Raw genomic sequence first — 24,639 nt, forward strand, 5'->3', positions numbered from 1 at the left:
ACTAGTGTAGGGTTCACTATGATTGTGATGTGGGAGAGGTCCCTACGCAAACCCTGTAGAAATGTCAGGATAGGCCCCATTTGACTAGGCAGATTTCAATGGATGCGGCCACACCCATACTAAACGGAGGGTAGACAATGGTACTACAATGCGTAACTTTTGTAACATTACAGGTCTTGGGATGATTTCCGAAGAAGACATCTGTAGTGTTCTGGCGATCAGGGTTTCTTTTGCTTGGGTAAGGGTTTGGAAATAGTTCACTTGCAAATGTCTGTAAGAAAAAACATAGTCTGTGGTCTGAAACTTGCACACTTGGGCCTTATTTGGGTTCTGAAGGTAGTCACTGAGGAGGTGGTGGGCTCTTGTAAAGGTGGTGCCCTTGGGGTCAACTGCAGGCCTGTTGCATAAAAGGTTTGGTTTGTAGTTTAGTTTAGAAAAACATGCATCATTATTTATCATCATAAATCAACCTTGGGGTTTCCAGCACCTTTCTTTTTGGGGTAGGCTGTTTTTCACTTATGCAATTTTAGTGGAGTACCGGAAGGTGGCCGCAATTGGGGTAGCTTATTTTAAAATAGTGGTGGGTGCTTCTTTATAGGCCGCGTAGTTCGTTATTCATGGTTCATTGTCTTTCCCCCCTCACCACGGCAGGGAGTGACATTTAGTGTGTGGGTGATCTCATCCTTTGGCTGCTATTTTATGGGCCATGTCAGTCATCTAGTCTCCTACCTTCCCTAATGTGTGCAGAAGTAATTTATCGATGCAATCGGTGTCTTTTGACCTATGCACACGTGGGGCAATGTAGAAGAGGAGGTGTGTCGCAAGTGGGTGTTTAACCATTGCATATTGCTGTGAGGGAATGTGTCTACCCCTCCAGTTTTGGCACGCGGCGTACGGTGTGATTTCTCCCTAGTGGCGCCAGGTGTCCTAGCCACGCCTTTTTTCTAGAGGATTTTTTTCTGCTGGTTTTTGGGCTTCCCTTGATCTTATTATGATTTGCTGTCCTTACTGTTATGTACCGAAGGGGCCGGAGAGCTGCTCCGTGTCCCCCATGATTCTGGCATGCTGATGTCTGAGATCTAGCTTAGAAGTCATCTCCGGACAGAGTGTGTTAGGCCTTGTGAGGTGGCTAAACACTAGGCCCGGCGGTGGGGCTTTATTTCTGGATCTCCCGCGTGCAGCTGTGATAGGCATTTGTGAACTCCCTCCTGGAACCACCTCTCTCTCTCGGACCCAGGATATTTGGGCCTGCCATCCTCACTTGTGGTTAGGGGCCTTTGACCAGCATTATGCTACCCTTGTTGTTTGGAGGGACATTACCCGGCGAGCTCTGAGGAAAGGAAGAGGCAACATTTCGCTTAGGTGAGGGTCCGGTGCAAAGGCCAGAACTGTGTTGAAATTCACCTGATATGCGTAATGGATCAAGAGGGCTGGTGGTTTTCGGTGAACCCTCTCCCCCTCAAACGTGGCGCCTTACAGTGTCTTGCAATCTGTCAGAATATGTTACATGGACTTTGGAGCTTTTATAGGCTATCATCATCCTAAGTGCGCTGGAGACTTGGCTCCGACACTGGAACATCGCCTCATTTTTTAACCAAAAGAGGTGCTTCATCGGCTTGAAGGTAGGTGAAGAATGGGGTCCTTTTGAGTTGGGACCCATCCTAGTGACTTGGGTGAGGGGTGGTCACTTAACTGCTGGTTCGGGGAGCCACCCTGCCCCTGGTCAGACTTCCCTCCCCCAGGGCTTGGCCAGCCAACCCCACCCTGGAGGACCAGCAGCAGAGTAGGGCCTAGGTCCCCTCAGACACCAGAATGACAGACCCTAATGCGGCTTCTTGAACAATACAACGTACAGCAGCCCTGAATGCAGGTAAAGGTTTGAGTCTTCTCCTAATGTTGTGTGACTAATCTTTATTTTGAGGTGAGTTTTGAAATGTGCATAAAATGGAGGTTTTGTACTGGGGGTTTGAACTTACTGCATATTTGAGTTTTGCGATTGTGTAAATGTATTGCCCACCCAGACAGTCACCCCTCCCTGCTGTGGTTGTGGCCCCAGTCCTTGTTGCGTGGTGTCCCCTGCCTGCAGTTGCCATCTGTTCAGACAACCACCTGATCCTTGTGGTGGTGGCATTACTTACTGATTTCCCTGTGATTGAATGTAAGGTACATTTGGGTCCGTCTGGGCTTGATTTTGTGGATGCGGATTTTGCGGGGACTGGTCTAGGCTCATCAATTTTTGCACATAGATGGTCCCTGACGTGCCCTTTTGCAATTATGGGCATATTTTGACTTAGGGGACCTCAACTGGTTTCTCCCCCATGTAATGCTCCCATCTTCTCAGCAATCCTGCATTTAGCGGAAGTTCCTCTTGGAATCTCCCCCTCCATGTCGAATGCAGTCTTCTGTGACAGCCATGAGCTCTGATTCAAAGGATTCCTCCTCTGGCCAGGGTCTATCATACTGGCCCTTCCTTTCAGTCCAGCAGGCTAACAGGTGGCAAAATGGTCACGCAAAGACCAAGCCTTGTTCTCTAGTCACTATTTCTCTGAGGGTCAGTTTGTCTGACCCCGCGAGTTTGGTGGGGGGCAGACTTCTTTGCAGCTGCTCTCCTCATGCGCACATAAAGGAGCCATGTGGCTTCTACGTCTTAAGTGGGTTTGAACTAGGCTACCTTGATCTCTTATTTCCTGTTCGGCCTCTCTCCGATGCTGATGATCTTGTGAGATTAGGGTTCCTGATAGAGGACTTCCCTCTGATTCTCCTTCAGGCTCCTCTTGTCTCTTCTGCTTCCTGAACCCTAGTGGAGTATACCCTGTGGCTCCCCCCTTGATGTCAGACCCCGGAAGACTGGGACATTTATCTTCATCCACATTAGTGGTATCACTGTCCAGAACCTCTATGAACCTCCCAGTCACCTGTGAGCCTTCTACTGGACGGGTTGGAGTGTATGCTTCCCGTGCCACTGGGGCTTGATGGGTTGAATATGATAGATGGGGGGTTGCATTTCAAGTAACTCTAGCACCAAACTGGGAAGACGCTGGGATTACCCAGGCCCGCCAGTCTTATAGCCTCACCGTCCTAGATCTAATGCCTTGCTGCCAAGTGGCGGCCTACTGGCTTTGACAACCGGCAGATTGGTGTAGCCTGTTGCAGGAACGGCTGGGATGGCAAGCAGCAGAGAGAGCTCCTCCGTTCCTGCATATGGTGGGGTGGTACGATTACCTTGTTTGTGGGATCTGGGACAGGACAGTCATTCGATAATGATCCTAAGTTCCAGCAGTGCCTCTCTTCTAGCCTTCTTTTGCCCTACCTATTTGGTCCGAATGTGTGTCCTTGTGTACTGTTATGTTACTGTCAAAGGTTTCCCCCCCTCTGGCCAGTGGAAGGCGTGTGCCTTAGTGTGAGTGTCATTTACGGTAAAACTTGTTTAGCTTTTTAACCTGTGCAGGGAATCTAGTTTGTGGCTTAATTGTGACTCCATGGTTTAGTTGGGAACTTTTAAACAACCTCTGTATTCTAAATTCTCAGATCACATAATCTTAAATTCTACTCTGATTGTGGAGAAATATGTACATGGCATTATGCCAACAATAACTATTTTACCACAAGCTCAGCCTTAGTCGAAGAGGCATCAAAAACAGTTTCACAATACACAAAACAACGATGCATATGAAGGGTCACACCCTGAATGAAAGTGCAGAGATTAATTCAAAATACTGTCAATTTTTAGCAGTGGAATAGCAGATCTGGAATTGACGATTCATGGGAATGGCAACTTCTTCATATATACTGGATCATTAACAAGACACAACATTCAACATAAAACACAGTTGCAATAATTTACCAGCCCCACAACATGTGCGTGGTTCCCAGGACTAAGTGTGCCCAATAGGCTGTCATTATCGGCTCTGGGACAAAAATAGCAACAATTTACACAGAAAGGAAGGAACAACTCGACAACCTCAAGCCCTCCTTGGCCAAGCACAAGCTACACCTGATCTGCAAGGTCCAAACTTTCCCTAACGCCCAAATTAGACCCTATGTCACACTCAAGGATCATGTGTACTAGCTGTGTAATGCCCAGTGGTCCAAGCGAATAACACCTCTCACTTCTTTCAGATACTACCAGTGTTCATAAACCGACAGTTCTAAGAAAATCCTTTTAGACTAAAATATAAGATCGTGGTGTTGGCCCTATGTCACACCCAGAGCCTATGCGTACCTTCTGTGTCACGCCCAGTGGTCGAAGCAGTGAGGCCTTGCCCCTTTATCACACATAGGGGTCAAGCATACTAGCTGTGTCATGCCCAGCTGTGCAAGCGACTAAACAACCTTCACCTTTCCTACTGTGCTGACTATTGAATAAACGTGACCTCCGCAGGATTGCTTCCAAGGCAACCTTGCGACTACTCAGCTTGGACACATAAAATAATCAATATGTCACATTTGTCAGAGGCAGGGCGTGGAGATTAAATGTTTGTGCTTCTTCCTAGTCTGCCAAATGCTGGTACTAAGGTTCAGATGTAGGGGGTTATTCCAACTTTGGAGGAGGTGGTAATCCGTCCCAAAAGTGACGTTAAAGTGACGGATTTACCACCAGCCGTATTAAGAGTCCATTATATCCTATGGAACTTGTAATACGGCTGGTGGTATAACCGTCACTTTTGGGACGGATTACCACCTCCTCCAAAGTTGGAATAACCCCCGTAGTCTCTTACCCACTGATGGCTTCAGGATGGACCTCCACCTCACGGTTTCAGCAGCAATTTCAGTCAATTGCGGCATCTGCTCAAATTCCTTGCTGCGCAGATGTGAATCTGCTCAGATGGGGTCTATTTCCTTCGGCTGCAGTTGGGCCAGAAGAACCAATCTGTCCTGACTGGCTTGCCAAAATGTTTTTGGAATGTGTTTTTACCTTGAAAAAACTAAAGATGAGAGGTGTTTGGCAAAACAAGAACAGTTGTTTAAATAAACTTTACGGCTGGGAGCACAGTTACGGAAGCGGGTCTGAGGACTGTCTGAAAATACATTTGTTCAGAGCGGCATTATTTACAGTCTTTGGAGCATCATAAAGCAATTTAGAGATCTTATTTCAAAAAGAGGATTGTGGGCCTAGTCATAGAGCCGTAAATCAAGTCACCTGATAGCGAATACAGGTGGGTCTCGATCTTACGTGGACACAATGAGGGCCAGTGGAAGAAGTGATAAGATGTCTGGCATGAGGAGCGCTTGATCACTGCGTGTACTCAGTGTGCTGTGTTCTGATTGGCTGACTGTTGCTAACTTCGTGTGGCATCAGGCTTTATGGTGTTTTAGGAACGCAGGCACACCTCCAGCCATATGTGCTTTATTGGGGCCAATCTCATGAGACCATTGTGGTGTTGCTGGCTCTCTGGGGGATAATCTGGGTTTTTCCTGTTCCTGCATTTGTCCTGCTGGTTAAGTGTCTCCCCACCTATGATCTGTCAGTCAGTAGCCTCAAACCTTTGTCGTAGGGTCTGACTGACCACGTATTTCTTACTTGGGATTGATGGAGCAGGGCTTGAAAGATCTACTCGACCACTCGCATTGGCGAGTTTTATTTTAAGAAGTCGAGCTATATTTAGATTTAACTCGACCCTTTAGCGAGTGGACAAAGAACAGGTGTTCTGTTCAGCCAAAAACTGAATTAGCAATTAAGATGTCTTTAAGTCCTGTTCTTGTCACATTTGCTTCCTGTTCAGACACAGAGGTTAAAAGTCAGTTTGTCTTCTTGCAATGGAAATACTTTTCCTTGTGACTACAGAGTTCCGGAATTTTGTAAGATGAACTGTCTGACCTATGTGAAATGAAAGGCATTTGGTATCGGGTTTTCCTAACACAACATTTATATAACTAACTCAACTTTACAAACAATTCAAAATATATTTCAGTAGCTGTGAAAGACCATTTTGTACTTCTGTGTGATGAAAAAAATATTTTAATAGAATGGAAAAAAAGTCAGAACACTTTACATGGTGATGTGCAAATGATAAATGTTTTCTGAAACCTAATTTTCACAGATTATTGTTAATGCACCATATAGTTTTATCAGTAAAGCTGCAAGTTAGTGGGACGGTTTTTGGACATTTCTTAGAAATTTACTGTCTGTAAATGCCGGTGTGCTACCACATCATGCTTTAGTAATATACTTATTAAAAGTGAGTGTTTAAACATAAACTGAGAAACACTCCTGCCCTGGTGGCAAAGTTGTAGTAAACTAAGAGGCAAGTCATCACAAAAGATGACAAGTTGGACAAAATCCTGGAAGCCATTGAGGCCACTGGTCAAGACCTGTGAAACAGAATGGATGCGGTGGCAACAGAGTTCAGTCTACTCCGCGAAGATCAGAAAAAACTGCAAGATTTGACAAGCACGGAGAGTGAGCTCAGAGGCTTTCAACCATCACTGGCGAATATGGAAGAGTCAGTCAGGTCTCTCACGGACAAGGTTAAGGAACTGGAGCGCAGAGGAGAGGATTCGGAGGGCCAGTTCAGGCGGAATAACATCTGCATGGGGGAGTTCCCGGAGGGTGCCAAAGGGTCAGACCCCATCCAATTCTTCAAGTCTTGGCTGGCACAAAGCATTGGAGAGGAGGCCTTATCCCCGCATTGTATCATAGAACGTGCGCAGAGAGTGCCGCTCGCAAGTCACCGGTTGGAATTGCACCCAGACCAGTACTAATTTGCCTTCTCAACTACAGAGACAGAAAAACAATACTGAAGAAAACGTGCTGGGTGACGCCAAGCCTGTATGAAAAGTCCTGTGTCTACCTGTTACCAGACTACACAGCTGCAGTTCAGCGTCAACCGGCCTCCTTTGTGAGGGTCAAGAAACTCCTATGTCAATTTGGACTCACATACTACTTTCTGTTGCCAGCTAGACTCAAGATAATAGCTAATGGAGTCAGCTTCTTCTTTACTGAACCCACGGATGCTTGGGACTGGGTGGAGCACCTTTTCTTCTATCTGTGTTGAGGCACAGGCACAACTGGAACAGAGGTAAGCACTGTCCGCTGCAACAGCAGTGTGGCAAGACGAAGGACAGGCCACGTTGCAGCTCAGGAACAGACAAGAAACTGACTCAGAATCTGAAGCCTCTGACAGTGAGATCCTTTCTGAAGTCCTGTTGGTGGTAACACCACAGAAGGCCGATATGGTAATTTAGGGTAGAGCTTGTTTTTAGTACAAATGGTGCTCTGGCCTCCCCCTGGCCTATCGGACTACTCACCCCGCTGAGTAAGACTAATGGCTAATGTAATTAAGCGATTGAAGGGAGCTGTAGCATTTAGTAACACATCATGTAATATGAGTCAGGCCGTACACATACAATGGATAAAGCACAAATGCACTATCACAGACTAGCCAGCCCCTCCGCCTGACTCCTGGGTGCCTGCAGGTCACGCTATAGGGAAAAATGGAGGCCCCATTGTTTGGGATTATGTGTTCATGGTTTGGGTTTACACCTATGTTCAGGGCTGTCCTGGGACTGGAGTTTTGGGTATTACCAGTGCTGCAGAGGCTCTAAATGCACCCTTGATGGCCCAGGACATAAGCGAGGCGAAGCAGGCGTCTGCCACCGGGAAGACCCAGCGATAAACAGATACCCCATCGAATTCTATAAAGGCTATTTACCATTACTAGCACCTAAACTACTGGAGGTTTACCAGATGGCATTGCGAGAGGGTAGGCTCCCCCAGTCACTGCGAGAATCCTTGATTATATCTCTTGCTAAGCTGGGGAAAGACCCACAGGAGCTGGCCTCTTACCGCCCCTGTCAATGCTTGGGTCTGATTGTAAAATACTGAGCAAACTCAGAGCCTCTAGACTACTAGTTCAGTTGCCCCGACTAATACACATAAATTAGAATGGGCTTGTCCCTGGTAGATCCACAACGCTTGATATAAGCAGATTGTATAGAATCATAGAACAGGCCCCGAAACAATGGCCATACGCTGCATGTCTAGTGTTGGACCCTGAAAAACTGTTTGATACACTGGACTGGAGCTACATGTTGTCCACCATGACCGCCTTTGGCATAACTGGTCGCCTGTATAGCCTTATACAGCTTTCTATATGTGAACCCTACGGCTTGTGTAAAAGTGGGACAGTGCATCTCCCCCTCATTTCCAGTGACGAGGGGGACCCGCCATGGCTGTCCCCTGTCCCCACTATTGTTTGCCTTGGCTATGAGGCCTCCGGCCCAGAGGCTTTGATAGCAGGGTGCGGAATGGGGGATTCCCCTATGTGGAACTATGCACGTAGTCTCCTTGTATGCTGATGATGTACTAATTTATATCTGTGATATAAGGCAACGCGTAAATGCTATAACTAAGATATTATCTGACTTCAGGGTGGCTTCGGGTCTAGGGGTCAACTGGTCTACGTCATGCCTATTCCCTTTGCACTAACGTACGTAGATACACTGTTCCAAAAGGGGGAAATATAAGAGAACACAGGGCACTCCTTTTGCTAATAGCAAATGCCCTCACACATCCTATTGGATGTCATGCTTCATCATTGGGCCTGCTCCTTGTCATTGCGCTGCAATGTCTTGAGGGGCACCCCATAAAGGGGGCTCTTTGCCGGAGATTTTTTCTCAATACTTCTGTGCTGTGGTAAGAGATATAGAAAAAAGTGCCAACCTACAGGCACTCAAAGGATAGGAGTGCAAAAAAAGGTTTAAAATTGGCTCAAAACCTAGCACAAAACCACTATTTATTGATCAAGGAGGGGTCTTGACCAAGTTTAAAACAGAGGAGAATGAGAAAATGAGGTAAAGCTCATTCACTCTCTCAGTCACAATAATGAAAGAGGGGAGGGAACTACCTTCACCCCCTGTAATGGGTCAACATGTTCGCGTCTCAGGGGTCCATACAGATCCAGTGACGCTTCATCAGGACCAGATCACTCAACACTTCTCCTCAACTATACACGAAGACCACAATAAGTCTCGAACTGTCAATCTAGAAATCTCCGGTCACTTACTCAAATAAACTCCACGTCAGGCTAGTCATATATAAAGGTCTACCGTCCCACATTATGGATCCGGCTCCATAGGAATCCACGTGCCGGAAGATTGGCACAATCAATAAAGGCTGCCAGACCTCCGCATGGGGACCTACCCCAGGACCGCGTTCCTGCACTCCTGCTGCTCTATACTGCATTTCCAAGTGCAAACTGGAGATTTACGGTGGGAGACTACCACCTTTCGCTATCTAGGCATAAACATCTACCATGCCACGCAAGATCTACTAGATGGAAACCTCACAAGAACCATTACAGCTATATGCTCTCAGATGTCCTTCTGGAGCACACTGTCGCTTATGATGCAAGGCAAGATCCCGTTATCTAAAATGGTTGTGCCACAGCGCCTGTTGTACTTTTTTCATAATCTCCTTCTTGTTATACCCAGGAAGGTCTTCTGAATGCTACAAGCTGTGTTAGGAGCCTTTCTCTGGAACAAAGCCAGACGTCGAGTGGCACTCCGTAAGCTGCATTTCCCGGTTGAGAAAGGGGGATTGGGAGCCCCCAACTTTCAGCAATATTATTTGGCAGCGTAACTGCAGTGGCTGCAATGTTGGTTGGTGGGGAGGCTTTGGGCGAGCTGGGACAGTGTCCTTGAGGCGATGCGCAGCGCTTGGTCCAGGAAACTTTCCTTCCATCTAGTACACCGCCTCCCCAGTGCAGCACACTACTGTCAGTAGCTCATGCAAGTTATAGGTAAAGCATCTAAATAATGCCTGCACTACAAACGTATTCCCCCCCCAAATTAAACTTGCTGCATTTTGGTCATTCCGGACAATGATAGGTTCGGCAGGAATACAACAATGGGAAGCAGCAGGGATTGACACAATAGGAGCATTATTCCATGATAAAGTAATTAAGTCCTTAGACCACTTGCACAGTGAGGAGGGACTCCCGAGAGGTCATTTCATAGCACACGCTAGGTTAACTGCCATACTAGCTGAGCAGTGGTGCATAACACACTCTGAACCGGACCCTTACCCATTAATGCATGCCCTCCACCTCATGGGCAGTGGGAAGAACCTAATCACTTGGGGTAGAGCTGAAAGGGTTGCACTTAGGAATGAGAAAGCCAGGGGGTTGCGTGGGGTTCTAATCACAAGTGGCTGGGATGTGTGTATACAGGAGCTGCATGAGTATTGGGAATGTATGTTGCCTTAAGAGAGATGCCCCAGTGAACCAGTATTTGGTTAAGTAGACTGCTTGGTAAAGGTACTGCCCCCTCCCTGGCATCCACAGTCCACTGCTGCATATCGACTCCTCATGTTGGGGACTTTGGAAGGTGGACGCCACACTGTTACGGACTGCAGGAGGTAGCGAATGTGGGATACCGAGATGGCGTGGGTGTACCACCATACTAACTTAATGATATACTGAGATAGCTGCGGGCAGTGTGCTTCACCCTCCCTAAGAAATGTAAAGTGCCTGTTAGTAATTCTATTGCCATCCATAGCGGTAAATCTTACAGTTTGTTTGGATTAAGTTAAGATTGCTTGTTCGTTAAAGGACTGAACTGGAAACTCCTGTCTCAATTTAGCAGCATATGTTTAATGCTGCCCCTGAACACTGATATATTCATTGACAAATGTATACAGCAATGTTTTGAATGTTCTCTACGTATACTATGGAAATTAATAAAAATGGTTCAAAACAAAAAAACATTCTCTTGAACAGAAGGTACACAACATCTGTGATTTCCAGATCTCTTGAGAAGTTGTAATTATTGAAAAACTGGAATGCTATTGAACAGTATTGGAATGATGCTTCTGCTGTTCATGCTCAAGAATTGATCTGTCAGTTTTTCAGACAAACCCAAATACACCAGGAGAGGGTTATACTGTCATGACTGCCCCTGTATGGCGCTTGAGACTTCAACCCTGAGCTCCTTAGAGATTTGTGGGTCCTGAGGCCCTTAAACACGGTCCTGAATTTCCCAAAGTGTGCTTTTTCATTTGTTAAGGGCCACACTAGTTTCCAGCGTCTCTTCTTTCAGCATTCCTGTTACATTTGGGGCCTGAATCTCACTGCTATTCTGGGATTACTTGGCCTCCATGTCTTTTTCTTCCCAGCTGACCTTGCAGGAGTGACGCAGTCTTTTTCGGTGTCCCTATCCAAGATGTCTGGTGTTATATGATTTTTCCGTCAGATTAGCCCATTCTAAGATAGCGGTAGAGAGTATGGTGGTATAGCTTCATGTCTGGGGAGTATTTAAACAACCAAGGCCTGGCGGAAGGTGTGCTGCAATTCCTTCGGATTTCTTTCCTCACACACTTCTCCCCTTCTGTTCCTACCTTGTCTCCTTTCCCTAAATCCTGGTTCGTCAGCCCTGTGCTTCTGCTGTTTATCATCAAGTTTCTTTCTCCTGGGAGTCCTAATTCCTCCCAATTCAGCTCCAGTGACTACTGAAGGTTTTCTTTGTCCTTGTTGCTTTTTCCTTCTTGGGGGCTCATTGTGGAGGACACCAGTAGTCCAGTGAGACTGCTTTACTGGGACGGCACTGTGGCTACTGGAAAGGGTTACCCAGATCTCACCCAACCCTGGTGGAAGAAGGACTCAAGGATCCAGCATCCAACCCTTGACGTAGAGTGATTCTCCTCACAGCCGTCATCTGCTTTCTGTAGAATCCACAACAGAGACTCAAAGAGATGTGAAGGTTCCGCACCTGACTGTCATCAGCCCACCAAAGGTGTAATCAGGAAAATACCAATGGGCAGGCATCACCAAAGGCCTTCCTCACCTTTCACAATAGAGTCTGCAGTCCCACCGCTCACTCCTACCAGCCACCAAATGGCAGTGCTCTGGAAGACCCAACGAGCAGCTCCTTACTAACTAAAAGGCCTTGTGCACTTACTAAAGGAGCCGTGTCTCTGATCCCCTAACTTCAGTGTCAAGATCTATGTCGTATTTGGAGGGTAGAGTCCTCGTACAAGACAAAGTTGCCACTGTGTTGCTTTTTATCCTCTGCGCCCTTAACAATTGCACATGGGATCTTGTCACTGAGATAACTTTCTGCGTCCTGAGTAGACGTGCTAACAACTCCCTGGAAAGGATACTGCAGGGGCCTTCACTGGAAGGAGGTGTTATCTCCCTCCTACAGGAAGCCACATGCGTGTTGGCCCAAAAGTCAAGCTTTAAAGGAGAATCTGCCTTTGAAAGGCTTTGCCTTGGGTGAGGGGCTTCTATCTTGTCTGGGCAGGCAGACTGGCTCTAGGGACAGAAAATGAGAAACCAGTTGCGAAACTGGTTTTCCAGGGGCATGTAGCCCCCTTGGTACTAACACCTCTGGGTTGGCCTCTGGATCTCTTGATGCCATGTTGGGAGTGGGCAGAATGGTCCATCCTGGGATAGACAGATGTCACAATTTGCAGGTAATGGTAAGAAGGTGGGAGGGAGCCTGGTAGCCCATTAGCTACCAACCACATCCTACTGTGAGGGTATTTTCAGAAGATAAATAGGGCATCCTGAACTCCGATCTCGACTAGACTGAAAAAAAGGACTGCCCTTCTGCACTAGGTTTCCAGAGAAGACAGTCTGCACCGACATGGGCTGCACCTGGCTGCTACCAAAGTAGGAGCGACTGTGCCTGCTGTGTCCTGCCAACAGAGAAACTGGTTTACAAACCCAGCAGATGCAAGCGATTCCAAGCGTCAGCTGGCTGGCCTGTTCATAGCACAGGGCCACTACAGCTAAAGAGGTCTGCTTAGGGCGAGTGGTAGCCTAGACCACTAGATCGCCACTCCACTCCAGCACCAAGGACCAAGACCTGACTCTCAGAAGTTGCACCCAAGTCTGCTGAACCCGGGCGGGTTGCCGTAGCGTAGCTTGGTTGCCAAGAAGGCAAGCTACAGTCCAGAGAAGCATTTGGCTAAGACCGTGACACCAGATGACTGGCAGTCCAGTGGCAACTGGACTTTTGACAGGCCCAAGAAGACTTCAAGAGGCATCAACCCCTGCGGCCAGGATTACCTCACAAAGCCCATGGCCCGAGAAGCAGCTGCAGGAAGAACCCCCCTTGACTACGTTGCATCCACAGCATTTTTGAGCATCATCTATATCCTGAATCCCTGGCATCAGGACTACTTCCATAGGAATCCATTACAATTAGGATAAAGTAGCTGGAACTGTCTGAAGGCTACTTCTTCTGTGGAGGTAAATGTTTCCAAGGGCCTTGTTGGTCCCCCTGACTGGCTCCCTGTCAGAGTCGGTCACCAAAGTAACTGCATCCAACCACATTACAACTAGCCCAAACTTTTCATTAAATTTGCCAATGCTTGTTTACAGTTGAGTGAAATGTCTTGATTTATTACACCTTGGAAATTACCGCCTCCATTTCTCTTGCTCACTCACACACAGCATTCATGTGCCACACTGGGAACAAATGCGAGCACACAGGACACCCAGGATGCTAGCGTTAAAGACTGGGTAAGCACATAGAAAAGGAACTTTCTATGTGCAGCCAATAGTCCTTTGAAGGCAATCCATCTTTTCTGCGTGATCACCCCGGATTTTTCACCTTTTGCCAGACTCTAAATCTTGTTCATTTTAGAGCTCTGTGCACAATACCCCTGCTAGCCTGTATGATCCCCCTTATTCCTTATTGGCTCATTCTACTTGCCTGTAAGTTGCTACTGTATGGTGTAGAACAGTGGTTCCCAACCTGTAGTCCGGGGACCCCTGGGGGTCAGCAAAACCTCCTCGGATTAATAAATTGCATATAAATAAAGTGGCTAAATGTACAACTGAGCATTTTGAAACGTACTGTAAATGTCAAGGAATTAGAAATTTGAGCCTAAAAATTAAATTAGTATCCTCAGATTGATTTGTGTGGAGGGCAGGCGCTTCAAACAGAATACGATGATTTATGCGGCAAAGGCAGCAAATCATTAACAGTGCTGGAAACCCAGTGGCTCAGAATCTCATAAATCTATTGTCTGCCTGTAGCACACTAGTTCAATATCCATACTGCACCAGTGCTGTATATCTAGCACACCAGTGCTATATCCATACTGCACCAGTGTTGTATATCTAGCACACCAGTGCTATATCCATACTGCACCAGTGCTGTATATCTAGCACACTAGTTCAATATCCATACTGCACCAGTGCTGTATATCTAGCACACTAGTTCAATAGCCATACTGCACCAGTGCTGTATATCTAGCACACCAGTGCTATATCCGGACACCCCAGTGCCTTATACATAGTACAGAAATATCGTAAAGGTGCATGGAGGACGACTGTGGACAATGTGTGGCTTCAACTGAATTTCAAAAAGCTCCAATCTTCCTAATAAAATTATTATTATTTTCTTTTTACTTATAGTTGTTTGAAAATTATATAAAATGTTATTCACGTATTTGTTTGATGTATGCTTTTTCTGTGTATTGTTTGCATTTCAAATCATCTTCAATAATGTTTAGGCCGGGGTCTCTGGCTTCCAGTAATGACTCAGTGGGGGTCCCCTGATTCCAATAATATTCAGTAGGGGTCCCCGGGTTCCCAGAATAATGAAGCAGGAGTCCACAGAAGTCAAAACATTAGGAACCACTGGTGTAGAAAATAGCATCCAGGACCTGAAAGTTAAATGCCATATTTTTGTCTTCAGAGCCCATTGTGCCATCCACTAGAGTGGCAGTAAACATTACAATAGGCCCACACGATATAGACTGTCTGCTTCAGTGTAAACCTGCAGTGCGACCTGTTATTTTTACAGCATAGTGTCAAATCTTGCTTGAGAGATCTGTTGTGCCATGTGTAACACTCTGAGTGCTCTTCAGAGTGAGAGAAGTGGATTCCCTTTTTGTTTAGGCCCAGCTGGGTTGCTGAAGAACCCTGCTTTTGTCCTATCAGACTTCTCATTTGTGTCTAGGTTTTTTTGTATGTACAGTGGCTGCTTCAAACTGGATGTTAGTGTTAGATGTGGGAAGACACTAGGATTGCCACACTACTTTCTCCAGGCACACCCCCAGCCTCAGAGCCAAGGTTACGGTAGCTGAAGACTTTCTGCATCTTGAAGATGCCTTGACACATGGCATTATGGGCCTGTTTACAGTAAGACAAACACTTTAGATAGGGTTGCCTTGGGATGATTTCACCATAAATAACAGATTTTAGTTTTCTTGTTCTTTGTTTGATGTGAATCTCAATAGCACCCCCAACACATTGTGGACTCTGCAATTCACTTTACGGTTGTGACCCCCGTGGAAAGTGAACTATGTTTCTTTACAACACAGCAAGCATGTAAGTGTAGAACTCTCTTCATTAATCTCCTACTGAGCCTCACATTAAGGGTAATTAAGTATCCCCATCAAGAAAAGTGCAGTTCCCTGTAGTCACACACTTACAAAAGCAAAGTAATAATAATGGCATGTATAGATCTCAGTCTGGCATGGTAATATTGGACAAGGCACAGCACAAACATTATGGCATGCACCATGTGTGACAACACATAGTGGTGATAAACATTACCTACAAGTGGTTTTTCACTATCAGATCCTTTTGATTACCTCATAGGTACCCTTGAGAATGACCTGTAACACTAGCCCTCCTTTTAGTCCCAGCCTTCAGGCAGCGTGCCTGCACTGTCGCTTGGCAACAACATATTTAAGTTGAGCCTGCACTGCTGTTTGGCAATGACCTAGTGAATCTGAAACAAAAGCTCTTGAGAAGGATGCTTTAAGCTCGCCCGTCACTTAGCTTTCATTGGCATCCGTATTGCTCTTCTTTCCTGCCTTCTAATTCAGCAGCACTTGCAAGGCATCTCTTATTGCAGGTCTTCTTGTGTTTATGAAGACCATGGACGATATACAGATTGATTTAACTTAATTAGTATCTGTCCGCTGCTGCCACTGAAAATTGAGATACTATTTTTAAGGTCGAGCCCAGACAGTGTTTGTCCTGCCTCTTTACGACATTCTGATTTCACTCTGTGGGCTTACAACCCACCCATTGCCTTTTTCTCTGTCCATTAGATTGTTGTTTAAAAGCAGTTGCTTGCTAGTGGTTAATCCTATGTCTCACATTTGCATGTTTTGTTTCCTTCCTTACAGCACTCTCCAATTACTTGCACTTGTCCCGTTATAGAATATGTTCTACAGACTACTTTTAAATTTTTCTAACAGCACTTAACAGGAGCGGACACTGCAAGATCTGTTTCTTTAAACAGGGCTGTAATTCTTGTTCTTACCTCGTCACATTTACAGCGGCCCCTTCAGCATGGCACAGTTGCAGTCTTCTTTCCTCCTGCAGGCTCCCTCTGTACAAAATGCCTCCCGTTCACTTGCCACTCCGGCATCGTGCTCTTGCACCTTCCCTCTGCTAATCGTGGGCCGTGGGCACAGTCTGCTGTGGGGTCACCCGTAGTCTCCACAGTAAGGTCAGGAAGGCCACATGGGTTGGGTGTACATGGGGAAGCCACAGTCATGTCTGTCAGTTGGGGGGGGGGTCAGGTGGAGGGGGGGTTCTCTGACAGTCACTAGAGCTGCGATGGCAATTTGAGACAGCGGGCTTGTGTAGGCACCGGAGGCAGAGCCAGGTGCACAGAGACTGGGGGCGTGGCCTACAGCAATGAGGTCAACACAAATGCTTGGAAAGCCCGACCAGCTGAGCGTCTCAGCTAGAAATCTGCATGTTTGTTACTGCACCCACTGTCTCTCACACCCCCTAAGTCAGCTGCCTGCCTCCCATCATTCTGGGTCTCCCGGTGACCCTTCTCGGCTCCACCGTCCTGTCCGCACACGTCTACACAACTCATCTTCCTATTCCTGCCTCTGCCACCACCATACTTCAAGAGAGCCTCGCTGCGGGGCGCCCTGAAGGGACTGACATAGATGCTCTTAACCATCGCCTTCATGGGCGTCGCTGAGGCAGCTCTGGGTTTTTACCTGGCTGTCTCAAACTGGAGTTTTGAGGTCTGACTGTCCTGCCTCAGAGGTGCCACCACAGAAGAATGGGGAGTTATCACTGGTGTGGAGGCAAAGCCTACGACTACGCAATTTCTTTGAGGGCCTTTCACCGGCGCATGGCCCATTCAGTATGCTTTAAGGCTGTTTATCACATACCCTGTTTCTCCATACGGTAATATAATTAGACTTTTTTGCACTTGCATGTGTCACATCATGGAAGACCCTGCTACGAGGTGAGGATGCATGTCCTCAGGGAACTCCCATTGAGAGTGCAGACCTCAGGGGAGGGTAATTGTTTGTACCATGGCAATTACCCATAGCTTTCAATACTTATAAGTGATTTCCTCCTGTGTTGTTCTAGGGTTGTAGGTTGTACTTCAGTGGAGAAAAATACCAGCTAGCACAGGTTTTCCATTTTGAGGGTCGAGCCTATGAGAGCATGCACTAGGGCATGTGTCTTGCATATGACACACTGTTGTTAACAAAAAGGACTTTGAGGTCGCCCATTACCTAAAATATGTGGCGTGGGTGTCACTCTTCTTTACAGCCGTTTTGTTTTTTGTTTGAGCACTTCACAAGAGAGCATGTGTTTTTCAGCTGCCTGACTTGTGTACTTGTCTCTCTCTGCTGCACTCGTGTTGCTCTGCCTGACCCCCATCCCCTTTATGTTGTGCTCACCCTTGTGTGCTTCTCTCCATGTCCCATGTTGCACACTTGCCTGTGGGTTTCCACGCTCCACCTTACATTCTTGTCCATTTGCTTCTCTTTCCCTGCCCTCTGTGCTGCTTCTCCCCTCATGTGTCTCTCATTGCTTCTTCCCACGCTCCATGTTGCGTCCACACGCATTATTCTGCCCCCTGTGTCGCTCCCCCGACCTGCAAACTTCCCCTCCCCTTCTGCTACATTTGTTTCTTTACCACTCTAACTCAGATCCATAAACAATAAGAACAAAAAATGGTCTTCGTTTTGTCGATGCATATGCTTCTTTTTGCATCTGTCTTAAAAATGGCATGTCTTTTTTCCCTTGTTTTTTAGGCTTGTTCCACAGCATCAGTTGTGTTGTGCAGCATGGCTAAAACCATTTCAAAGTCAATAGGTCCCAAAGGTGAGGCCTATTGGCTTTGCCAGTATATTTTGTGTGCATTTTTATATAGTTCTATATGACCAGAAAGTTCTGGGTGCTTTACATGTGCACCAGTTATATTACACAAGGACCCATGCATTTTTGTATCTCAGGAGATTAAGCGGTTTCCTTAGGATCACAGGATATTGATGCAACACCTTTTTGGTTTTTTTAGCCGAAGCCCTTGTATTTTACAACTTTTGAGCAATTAATGCACCACTGTGGGTGGGCTTCAGGCAGTGCCGTTTTCAGTCAGCAGAGGTAAACACGATACCTGTGTACTTTCACTGTTCTCATTATTAGGGTCTGACTGGGACACGAAATAGGCCCGGGCACCAAAATAAAAGTGGCCTTGATTATTGATCCAGGTAGCTGAAAACGTGGCCCACGTTTGCAATTTAGGCCAGTTTTGAACTCTCATCTAAGTCCACTCCACTCTACTCTACCTCACTCCAGTCTAACTATTTCCACTGTACCCCACCTCACTTTACCTCACTCTAGCCCAATCTACTCACTTCACTCTACCCCAATGTATCCCATTCCACTGTACCCCACTCCAGTCTACCCTAATCTACCCCATACCAATCTACCCTCTCCTCTATAATCTACCCCACGATGTTACACCTACATGCCCCACTCCACATCAATCAACTCCAATCTACCCTACTCAAATGTACCCCAATATACCCCAGCCCCATCTACCTCAATTTACCCCTCTACACCCTACCCCAATCTACCGAACACCATTCTACCCCACTCCACTCTACCTTACTCCATCTGACAACAGTCCAATTGATCCTAATCAAACTACCCCACTCTACCCCAATCTAACCCACGCCAATCTATCCCACCCCAATGAACTCCACTCTACCCCACTCCACGCTGTTCCAATCCTCCCCAATCCTATCTACTCCACTCCAATGTAGCACACTCCCACTCTTCTGTTCCACAATCTACCCCATTCCACCCTACCCCAATCTAACACACCCCAATCTTTCCCACTCTAGCCCACTCCACTCTACCACAATCTACCCCACTTGACTCTACCACAAACTACTCCCTACAATCTACCCCATTCCTGTTTACACCACTTCAATCTACTCCACTTCAATTTAACCCATCTAAACCAGTCCAACCTGCCCAACTTTACCAATCTACCTCACCCCACTCCAATCCACCTCACTCCCCCCATTCTACCTCAATCTGTTACACTTGTCTTCCCCAATCTACCCCACTCCAATCTCTCCCACAATATATCCCACTCCCACCTACCCCATTCCACTCCAATCAACCCCACTACACTCTACATCAATTTACCACACTCTACCATGCTCAGCTGTACCCTGATCTACCTTAACCTAGACCACTCCCATCTATTTCACTCTTTCCCACTCCAGCCTACCCCACCCCATTATACACCACTCTACCCTACTCTATCCTACCCCACTCCAATCTAGAGCATTCTACTCCAATCTACTCTAACCTACCCCAATCTACTACCCCACTCCACCCTACCCTAGTCTATCCCTTCATCCCCATTCTTCCCCACTCCACTCTACCTCAATCTTCCCCACTCCAGTCTACCCCACTACAATCAACCCCACTCTACTCCACTACAATCTACCCCAGTCTACCCTATTCAAATCTACCCCACTCTTCCCAATTTAGCCCATCACACTTTACCCACTCCACCCGTCCCACTCTAATCTACCCCACTTGACCCTACGCTAATTTACCACACCCCAATTTACCCCACTGTACCTCACTCCACTTCACCACAATCTACCCCACTCCTCTCCCCGATTAACTCCGCTCCAGTCTACCCTACTCCAAATTTACCCACTCCAGTCTACTGCACTTCAATCTACCCCAGTCAATGGTCCACTACTGCAGGGGCACTTGCCAGTTCTATGCCTTTCTGAACTCAGTGGGGCTCCTCTGCCTATAGTCTCTGGGGCTACTGAACTGACCCATGGGGAACCCTTCTCCCCATCTGTGAAGCTCCTAACCTCAATTTGCTCACAGATGCATCTCAGTAGGCAGCCAGTACCGCCATGGCCAACAAAGTGATGTGGCCCTTTCCACCCCTTGGGTGTGACATATATCCCCAACCCAGGGAAAACTCTGTCCATAAGGACAGTAACCAACAGAGGCCACTGACAGATGTCAATGTCAAGAGCCAGGCCCAAGCACATCCACTGCTAAGTGAAGGCCCTAAGTGGGGCCATTGGGTAAGCTTCTCCTCCAGCCTTGGAGCTGGCAGGGAGATCCCTATGAGCTCCTGAGGTTTCCCTGACCTCTGAGGCATCTCAGAACGGGGGGCAGTAGCCCCAGAGGTCTTGTACCCCTTCTCCACTCTACCTCCCACCAGTTCAAGGGTGGTATCCTGGCACTGGTCCATCAACCTAGGGTCTGAACCCTGAGGCTGAACAGGGGACCGGGGTAATTCCTCCCTCACCTTGCCCCTACATCTTGAGTCCTGTAACCTCCTCTGGAGAGTGGTACTGCCAAGCAATGGAACTGTCAGGGTACCCTTAGGGGTCACCCCTCTCAGTTCTCTTGCCACCATGGGTAATTCATTCCCCAGAATGCAGTCTAGGGGCATCTGTGGGCTAACCATGTCACCTCTCCACCCCACTCCAGGGATACCAGAGCCATAGGGCGGAAAGAATCCTCCCTATGGGCTAGCATCACCCTACACACCTGCCCGTTGTACTGCTCTGGGGAACTAGTCTCTCCACCATCATGGTTCGCCTAGCCCCGGTGTCCCTCACAGCAGTAACTGGGACCCTATTGACTCCCAACTGGTGGAAGTGATGACTCCCACCCTCAGAGATCACCAACTCACTATCTGAGTCCATTCCCCAACTGAGGGAGATTATGGCATGGTCTATGACCTGCCTCTGGGGTCACCTCCCCCTAAGGCCACATTGGCCACCCCTCTAGAGGTCCCGCCAGTGGGTGGTTTCTTTGGACAGAGTCTCTCTGCTTGTGTCCTAGCTGGGAGCACTCAAAGCAGCAGGGTTGGAAACGGGGTTCTCTGGGCCACCGCCCACCAGAACCACCACCCTGTTTCTTGGATGGGGCATGAGAACCCTTTCCTTACTCTGGGACATGTCTGGGTCATCCTTAACCTTCCCCTCACTCTGCTGGGGAGGAACCTGAACCACCCTTCTTGGGGTCACTCCCAGGTACCTTTTTAGGTCCACCTCCTCAGCATGCTTCCTGGGATCAGTCAGCTTACTGTCGACTAGGTGCTGGTGCAACTCTGTAAAGCAAATACTGAGCATATGCTCTCTCTGGATCAAATTGTACGACCCAACATAATCACTGACTTTACTTTCCTGCACCCAGCCATTCAGTACCTTACTGGAAAAATCAATACCGGCTACCCAGGTTTGGTTGGAGAGCTTGCTACTGTCCCTGAATCTTTGGTGATCCTTTTCAGGGGTCTGTCCAAATTTGTCAATCAAAATGTTTTTCATGGGAGTGTAATTGTTCTGGTCGCCAACCTCTAGTGTCAGAAGTATGTCCCTCCCAAGTATTGGCACGTGTTTCCACAAACCCGCGCCCAGTGATCTTCAGAACCCCATGTGCCCTCAGTGCAACTTCATAAGCAGAAAACCACTTATCAGTGTAATCTGCCACCAAAACCTTATGTATATGAACCTCCAGCAGGTCCTGTATGTATGCTGCCACCATCACTGCTGGACTCACACTGCCTAGACTTGAGCTCCAACACTTCAACTCTTTCAGACTCAGTTCATGAGCCAAGATAAGTTTCTTTTTAGCCAGGGCACTTTCAGACTCAGCTTGTTTGGCTTCTCCCTCAGCCCCTCTCTGTGTTCTGCTCCGCCTCTATTTTGCCAACTGCAGCTGGAATTCGCTCTCCTCCCTTTCCTCCACAGTAAGGCTGTGACTTGAGACACTGCTCCCTGGTTTAGCAAGGGGCACAAATCCAGGGGTGTCACCCTCCCTTTCCCCCTCCCCCGTGCTGTTGGCAGCGCCTCGATAGAGCCATCCACTTGCTCCTCAAACTCATCATGCTCTTGTGAGCGGGCTTATGCTCAGGCCCTCAGCGCCTTTTGGTACTCCTCCTTCTTGGAGGCTCCACGAGTGGGTACCCCATCTCCTTGCAAAATCTCTTCAGCTGGTTAACTGTGTATCCCTCCAGCTTAGCCAGGTCAAACTCCCCAGCTCCACTTGTGGACCCAGCCAGAGACATAATGTATGGGATTGATTAAAGAACGTCAAGCAGGGAAATTGCAGAAGAAAGAAAACAAATCAAATTGACCTTTATCTTTGCGTAGGTAGTGTACACGTAGCTATTGTATGGCACTGCACAAACACAAGTCCTATCCTCACAGCTGAACATCAATGTTAGAAATGGGGTCTCTAGTTTGCAGAGTTATACACCCTTGTCCAAGTAGGGACCACAATCCTAGTCAGGCTAAGTCACAACACAATCCAAATTATCCTGTGCCCACCCTCTGGTAGCTTGGCACTGAGCAGTCAGGCTTAACTTAGAAGGCAATGTGTAAAGTACTTGTGCAATAAATCATACAGTAACAGTGAAAACACCACAAAAATGCACCACACAGTTTTAGAAAAATAGATAAATATTTATCTGAATAAAATAAGGTCAAAATGACAAAGATCCAATAAGCGCAAGTTGAAATATCACTTTTAAAAGGTTTAAAAGAGTCTCAATGCTTAGAACTAAACAGTTGTCTCTGTTACACACAGTGCCTGGGATGCGTCAAAAATAACGACGCACAGAGACCACAGAGTAGGAGAATGATGGCAAAAATAAGGTGTTGCGTCAGATTTTTAGACACGGCACAGACGATGCTTTGTCTCTGTCCATGCAGCAAGGGGTTTGTGTGGTTTTTCGGCACGCAGTCTTGGTTCCTCATTGCGATGCGGGGATATATTGGCGCATAGGGACGATGCGTTGAAAATCCTTGACACGCTTGAAGAAATAGCAGGCACTGCGTCAATCCAGTAGGCGGTGCATGAACTTTTCCGTTGCAAGGTAGGCGCTGCGTTGAATTTCGAATCAGAAGTCGGTGCTGCATCGTTCTGGTCGGCTGTGTGGCGCTTTCTCAGCTGAACTGCAGGCTTTGTGTCGATTTCTGCAGGTGGTGCGTCAATTTTTGGCACCAAGGAGTTTCTTGAAGAGATGATGTCTTTGTTGGCCCAAGACTTTAGAAACAGGAAGCAAGCGCAAGCCAAGTCCTTGGAGAGCACTTTTGGGGAAGGCAGAGTCCTTCCAGCAAACTCAGAGGCCAGCAGGGCAGCAGTCCTTTCCAGCAAAGCAGTCCAGATGAGTCCTTTGGGTAGCCACGCAGCTCCTGTGACAGGGTGCAGGTGTAGGTCCAGAAGTGTCTGAGATGGTGGGGTCCCCGTGGGAGGGTTAGCAGTCCTTTGTTTGAGGGCAGGCAACTGGCCTTTAAATTGTGTCAGGCCCTCCACCCTTTCAGCCCAGGAAGGCCCATTCAGTATGCAGATGTGACAGAGTGTCCAGTGTTTATGGTTGTCTGGGTGGAATGCACAAGGGGAGCCGTCAACCAGCAGAGACCAGACATTGATTGGAGACAGGCTGTAGGGCACAAATAGTGTTAAGTGCAGAGAAATGCCCACTTTCTAAAAGTGGCATTTCTAAAATAGTAATATTAAATCCAACCTCACCAATAAGCAGGATTTTCTATTATCATTCTGGCCATACTAAATATGACCTGGTTACTCCTTCCAGATCAGAATCTACCACTCAAAGGTGTATGAGGACAGTCCCAATGCTAGTATATGAAAGGAGCAGGCCTCACAATAGTGGAAAACGAATTTATGTGCTTCTCACTACCAGGACACATAAAACACATAAGTACATGTCCGGACGTTTACCTACATAGCACCCTGCACTATTGGTTACCTAGGATCTACCTTAGGAGTGACGTATATGAAGCAAAAGGGGGGAGGGGTTAAGGCTTGGCAAGCAATTTAAAAAACCAAGTTGAAGTGGCAGTGAAACTGCACACAGGTCTTGCAATGGTAGGCCTGAGATATGGTTAAGGGGCTACTTATGTGGGTGGCACAATCAGTGCTACAGGCCCACTAGCAGTATTTAATTTACAGGCCGTGGGCCAGTGCTAATGGCTTGCCCATGCGGTCCCCAGCTTCCAGCCGAAGAGATTGCACTGGTAATGCCTTTAAGTGACACTCTAATGCCATTGGCAACGCGTCCTCTTGACTGCCGTAGAGGAACATAGAATAGGTCTTGAACGCAGTGTTAATGCTTGAAGGGGAGTACACATGCGTCCCATCTGCCATTTGTAAACCAGTGACTGGGGTGTTCTCATTCCCTGGGCGAACCAGCCAGGCCAGCAATCTGCCTGACTTACCATCTTCCTCGTGTACTGAGGTCAGGTATTTCTGGTAGTTATAATACCGCGATCTTTCCAAGGTCTCATTGTATGCCTTGCGTGTAATTAGCAGCCGTTGAGGCGCTTCTTGGCTTGTGCCTTGTTCATTGTCTCTTTCATGAATCTCCAATTCTATACCGGTAATATTT

The sequence above is a fragment of the Pleurodeles waltl genome, chromosome 5, assembly GCF_031143425.1.
Source record: "Pleurodeles waltl isolate 20211129_DDA chromosome 5, aPleWal1.hap1.20221129, whole genome shotgun sequence".
NCBI lineage: Eukaryota > Metazoa > Chordata > Amphibia > Caudata > Salamandridae > Pleurodeles > Pleurodeles waltl.